General features: G+C 42.4%; 1 protein-coding gene and 1 long non-coding RNA gene across 2 annotated transcripts in view; both read left to right on the top strand.

The window, feature by feature from the left end:
* Positions 1-30: 30 nt before the first annotated feature.
* Positions 31-3,908, top strand: LOC311041129. Its single transcript, XR_014600353.1, has 2 exons — positions 31-3,580; positions 3,760-3,908. It is a non-coding gene; the product is annotated as an uncharacterized lncRNA (long non-coding RNA).
* A 2,167-nt stretch (positions 3,909-6,075) lies between these two features.
* Positions 6,076-6,116, top strand: part of prkag3a (protein kinase, AMP-activated, gamma 3a non-catalytic subunit) — a 13,032-nt gene continuing 12,991 nt past the window's right edge. The window contains exon 1 of the mRNA XM_084051714.1: positions 6,076-6,116. This exon is cut by the window's right edge and continues 356 nt beyond it. The gene's annotated coding sequence lies outside the window, so the exon portion shown is untranslated.

Here is a 6,116-nt window from a genome sequence, read left to right on the forward strand (position 1 = left end):
ATCTGCTATTTATGAATAGCCAAAGAAATCTGAAGTGACACAGATGCTTCGTGTTTGCTTTTCAAAATAGCAGATCTACAAGCTCATAGCGTGGCTCTCGGTGCCGCGCTATGAGCTTGTCGATCTGCTATTTTTTAAGAAATCTGAAAACGACACGGATGCGTTCCCGGTCTTAATGGATTAACGATAATTATCGCAATAATCAAAACACGCTTAAAAACCTCAAATACCGCTTTTTTTTTAAGCACTTGAACCCCCCGTATATACCCCTATTCTGAAAGTTCGCCAAAAATAGGCGATCTACAAGCTCACAATGCGTTGCGAGCTTGTAGATCTGCTATTTTTGGTCAATCGATTTGTGTAGTGTACCAAATGTGATCCTTTTACAGGTCTGTACAGAGGGTTTAAGTGGTACTGGGTTTACAGCTCAATAAAAGCTAATTCATGCTAGTGTATGACGGAGGACAATTTCACCATGAATTAATTAACATTAATTGTGAACGTTTTTTTTTTTTATCACGGTAAAACGATAACGATTATCGTCCCATCCCCTACACACAACGCGCCTATGAGCTTGTAGGTCGGCTATTCTCAACTTGCGACACAATCGCGCGACTGCGCATAAATTAGGCTTCACAATCTACCATGGTAGACTTTAATTTCACAACACAACCCCAACAACTCACAGTGGCAATATTTTAATATTCCTTTACAACACCCTGTAATACAGCACATGTTGAATTAATTTGGCACTTCTTTTTTGTTTTTAGTTTTTCTACTGGGGTTTCAGGTTGACGGAATAGTTAAAATAACGTCACGGCGCAAACCCCTAAACATAACATAAGAATAGTAACACAAAAGACTCAAATGAGTATTTGCAACGAGATGTTTATATACTCGTTGTGTGCCATGTTTCGCACCGAAAATAGCCGATCTACAAGGCAGGACCGTGAGCTTGTAGATCTGCTATTTATTTTTCTAATGCCAATAGTGGACTTCCAAGACTCATCTCCTTTTGTATCTTTTTACTAGTGATTTGATCATGTTCGGACATTTTGATTCAGTTTGGCCTCATATTTCTGGGTTGGTGAAACGTTTGCTTTGCTTTGCACTTAGTTAGTTTGGCTTCCCTCATTTAACCACCGCTGAAAGGCTCAGGCTTATGAATATGTGGGTTTTGGGGGGGGGACTTTTTGATGTGTTATTTTGAATTGACTTTGTGAGTTTTGAGATACTATCACGGCGTTTTAATAATGACACGGCCGCGTTGCTACCTGGCAGACCGAAGAAGCAGGTGTTAGGAGGAGGAGGAGGAGGAGGAGGAGTGGAACAGTTGGTGAGTTTTGTTTTCGTTGGTGGAGATTTGTGAAGAAGGGAGGTGGCCCAGTTTACTCTGTAGAGCGTAATGCTTTGGTTCATCATGGCACGTTTTATATTCGCTCATCATCATGGTCATCGTAAAGGATTTCATATTACAGTTGTAGGTTTACCATGTTAAGTTGATCACACACCTGGCACTGAATTAGCATCCAGCTAATGTTTTTTGTTTTTAGTTTTATACAGCATTTCCAACTCTGTCCCAAAGGTTGTCAGTTTTCTCAAGGAGGGTTTCTGTCAACGTTCTCCTTGTTTCTAGTCCAGTGCACAACAACTGAATAGCATTTTCCTCACTTCCCACATTCACACACCAATGGTGGCCAAGCTAGTGCCGACCGAGTAGAGCAACAAAGAGGTCGCTCTTTAAAAGGGTTTTTAAAGGGAGGTGAGGGAGGATGGCTCAGGGCTGGTGAAGGGGCGTTGCTCCATGGTGGGGTGGGATGGAGGGAGATTGCCTGGGGTTTTGGTGGCCCGGGTAGCAGGGGGAGGCACTGTGTGGCAAGCTGGCTCCTCTAGGGCTGGGCAATATGGACAAAATATCACAAACCAAATACGTTGATATTTTGGGGGGGGGGGGGCAGAGCATTGACAAGGTGACACCTAGCTCTGGTCCATAGCGTTAGAAGGAGTTCTCCTTAAAGCTATGGGACTTTCGAGCCTTTGCGTACGCACCACAGGCTGATCAGCCGCTCGTCTTTTGTAAAAAAATAAAGATAAAATCACTTTTGCTACTCACCAAAACAAAGACTGTTTTATGATACAAAATACACTTTTTGCCAAGAAAAGAAAATATTTCACCGGAAGGAAAAATCTGGTCAATAGAAAAATTCCATTGACCAGATCTGTAGGGGGCTCAGTGGAGTAACCACAAACATGTTTACCTACCGGTGAAATAGACCCCTTAATAAGAACCAGTATGCGCTCGCAGGCCGGCACCAAATGAACCCCATTCTGTCAGCTCTCGCTGGGACGCGCCTCACTAGCCAACACACTAGTGGAGGAGGTTGAATTAATTCAAACCAGCGAAACCCCCAAACAATATGTTGGGAATTGATTGCATGAAACAGTCACCTGTGCGTCCAGTCTCAATGTTGCTAAACAAATAATTGGTCTATATTTTCTTTCCTGGCTAAAAAGTGTATTTTAGACGTGAGGTGGGGGGCTCAGAGTGTTCCCACTTAGTAGAGTAGGCTTTCAACTCTATAAAACCCTCTTTGTTTTGGTGAGTAGAGAGTGTATTTTATATTTTTACTACAGACGAGAGCCTGCGCTGCCGCGGGTGTGAAGGGAAAGGATGCAAAGTCCCATAGCGTTAAGGAGAACTCCTTCTAACGCTATGGACCAGAGCAAGGTGACACCCAGGTCCCTGTGCCACACGGGGAGACCGTACACGTAATGTCATTTTGTAAACCGACTTTGGGATTTAATATTTACTGCCTTTTTGTCAAGGTGAGGGACAGACTGTTAAGGAAAAAGGTGATGGGTTTTCCAACGGGTGTAGTTACAGTATCTATGACGTCTGTCTGGCTTTTTCTCTCGTTTAAATGATGCGACACAGCACCGCCTCTCCTCTTGAGAGGGATTTGTTTTCAGTAGAAGTTCTATTATAACATTGTGATAACATGTTTTATGCTAAACCCACGGATAACGCCACACACACATACAGCACCTACCTGGTGGCTCACACACACCAAAGTGGAAAAAAAACATTTTAAAGTATGTATTGAATTTGCACAATCCTCACTTTAACAGCAAGAAGACCAGGAGTCACTCCATTTTGTTTTCACATTTAGTTTTCAACTTGCCAGAACCATCTTATTCTTTGGTGAATGTGTATTTTCTCTGCTTTGCTTTTCATCTACTCCGTTGTAGGAGGAAAGCAGAGTACCAGGAAAACCTATGGTTATGTTTTTCACTTATATTTCATGAACACGTTTCTTATATAGGCGGGTGTGGTCCTCAACCCCTCACCAGCGCATAACATTTAATTTTAACCACTTGAACCCTAGCGTCACTATTCTGGGGTGAACACATTTAAGCCAAAAACATTTTTTTTTTGGATCCGCACGCTCACAACGCCATGTGTTGTGAGCTTGTAGATCAGCTTTTTTTTTTTGGCGAGGTGATTTGGCGTAGAGGGAAATACTATAGGGGACCCGGGATAGAGCCCGGGGGAACCCCACGCCACTTTAAGTATATAGGCGTGTGAAGTGGTTCACCCATTAAGACCTGGAACGCATCTGTGTCACTTTAGATTTCTTTGGCTATTCAAAAATAGCAGAAATACAAGCTCATAGCTATGAGCTTGTAGATCTGCTATTTTTGAAAAATCTTTTAAACATTTTTTTTATGTTTAGAATTTTTTTTAAAGAATTGCCTCAGGTCTTAATGGGTTAAATAGAGCAAATCTGGCACAAATCATCACAAATCGGAGTCCTTTCAAATCACCACATCCCTTTAATTTTGTAAACTATGTAAGATGCGTGTAAATATCTGTAGAAATGCCCAAACTTAATAAAATAATAATTCCATATACCTTGCTGTGTCACCTTTGTGATCTAAGCTTCTTGTTTTCATTGTTTTACAACGTTCTAACAGTTTTTATGTTATAAACATGTACATAGCATACACAAAGACCACATAAAACACACATACAATCCCCCCCTCCCCCCTTAAACTCCAAACAAAACAAAGCAGTGGGACAAATTACGAAATTACGAAGTTTCTTGAACATTGCTTACAGTTGATTGTTTTTCATAATGAAGACATGCTTTAAAACTGACACGTAACTGATGCATGCGCTCATATAGGCCAAGGCTTCCTAAACACCCCCCCCCCCCCCCAAAAAAAAATAATCATATTTGAACTAGGGACCCCCGCAAAATAATCATATTTGAACCCCCACCCCCCCACCCTGACAAACACTTGTAATTGTAGGCATTACATTTAGTTTGACTCGGTTGCACAGATAAACATTGTGAAAATAGCCGATCTACAAGCTCGCACTGTGAGGCGTTGTTAGCTTGTAGATCGACTATTTTCACAATGTTTGCCTCTTTCTTACGTAATATTTGACAATTTGGCCAATTTGGTATTAAAAAGGTCTTAAAAGACCTTAAACTGTGACTTTATAAATGTGCAGATACCCTGTATACACTTATACTGTAAGTTGGTTTGTTTACCGTTGAGTGAGAAAACAATGTTCCACATTAAGCTAATCATCTGGGGACCCCCAGATGTATTTGTGAACCAGTCATTAACCATCAATGGTGAGTAACTATTTCCTTGTGGTTGCACCTCACATGTGGCAGTCATGAATCTCTCTCGATATCTGAATCCATGTAATGTTGATTGATTGAATATTTTATTAAGCAAAAAATGTAAAACGGCACAGTTACATTTAAAATACTTTGTCTAACAGGTCCGTTCATAAAAGTCCTTGCGGACTTGTTTCCAATGTTGCACTGATACGTACACTAGCTGATCTACATGTTCACAACATGTCGCGATGTGATGTGATGTGTTGTGAGCTTGTAGATCTTTAGTTTTTGGTGCGCGAAACTGCTGCACAACTAAGGATAAATCCAGCTCAAGTGTGTATATTTCACCGAGCTTAGCCGACGATACAACACCCAGTATTCTACAAAGATCACCGTCACATCAATACCACAGAGTAGAAATACTCTGTAGTCCTGCGTTCAAAATGTTACTTGAGTAAAAGTGCAAACGTATTTGCTTTAAAATATACTTAAAGGGATAGTTCACCCCCAAAATGACTTTTTTTTCCCCCTATCAATTAGTCACCCCATGGAGACGACTTGAATTCATAGATTCTTTTAGTTTTTGTCTCATTGTTAAGCCAATAATTTGATGACCAGCGGACCAGTAGGCAGTGGTTCCGGTAGGAGACACAATGGAGATTCTTTGTGTCTCCTACCGGAACCGCTGCGGGTCATCAAATTATTGTCTCAGAATGAGACAAAAACAAACAATCCATGAATTCAAGTCTCCATGGGGTGACTAATCGATAGGAAAAAAAGTCATTTTGGGTGAACTATCCGTTTTTTTTTTTTTTTTTTAATCATTTTTATCCCGCGATTTTTGTAACCCATTTTTTTCACCCGGTGCCAATTTCCTAAGTGATCCTGGGTGCTACACCAGCCCTACACCAGCACTACACCAGTCCCCCACAGCCAGGGAGGCCAGGGCCGAGCTCATGCTTCCTTCAGTGCATGAGAGCCAACTGACCTTCTTGTCACCTGACAGGGGGGAGTTTCCCTGGTTGGACGTAGCGCGTGGAAGGAACACGTTATTCCAACCAGTTCCCTTCCCCTCCATCAGGCGCCCCGGCTGTCATGGGGGAGGCGGTATAGCGACCAGGATTACTACATGTTTTTGTGAGGGTATTAACTACCCTAGGAGACACGGGGAGAACATGCAAACTCCACACAGAGTAGGCCCTTTCGCCAACCCCACCCTGGGTATGGGCGCTGATGACGCGGAGGAGAAGACACGCCCCCAGCACCCACAGCGTCCCTGGCGGGAATCGAACCCAGGACCTATGAACTATCCCTTTAACCACTTAAACCCCATATGGTTGACCAATGCCCGGAGTCCCTCAGGGCTCTATACTAGTGTTTTTTTTCCGTTTTTCTGTTATTGTGGGGAAAGCTTTCGCAGAAAATAGCCGATCGACAAGCTCACAGCGTGTTATTTTGGGGGGGGGTCACGGCCTCAAA

The sequence above is a fragment of the Gymnoscopelus microlampas genome (genome assembly GCF_963454915.1).
Source record: "Gymnoscopelus microlampas genome assembly, chromosome: 24".
In the NCBI taxonomy this organism is placed as follows: Eukaryota; Metazoa; Chordata; class Actinopteri; order Myctophiformes; family Myctophidae; genus Gymnoscopelus; species Gymnoscopelus microlampas.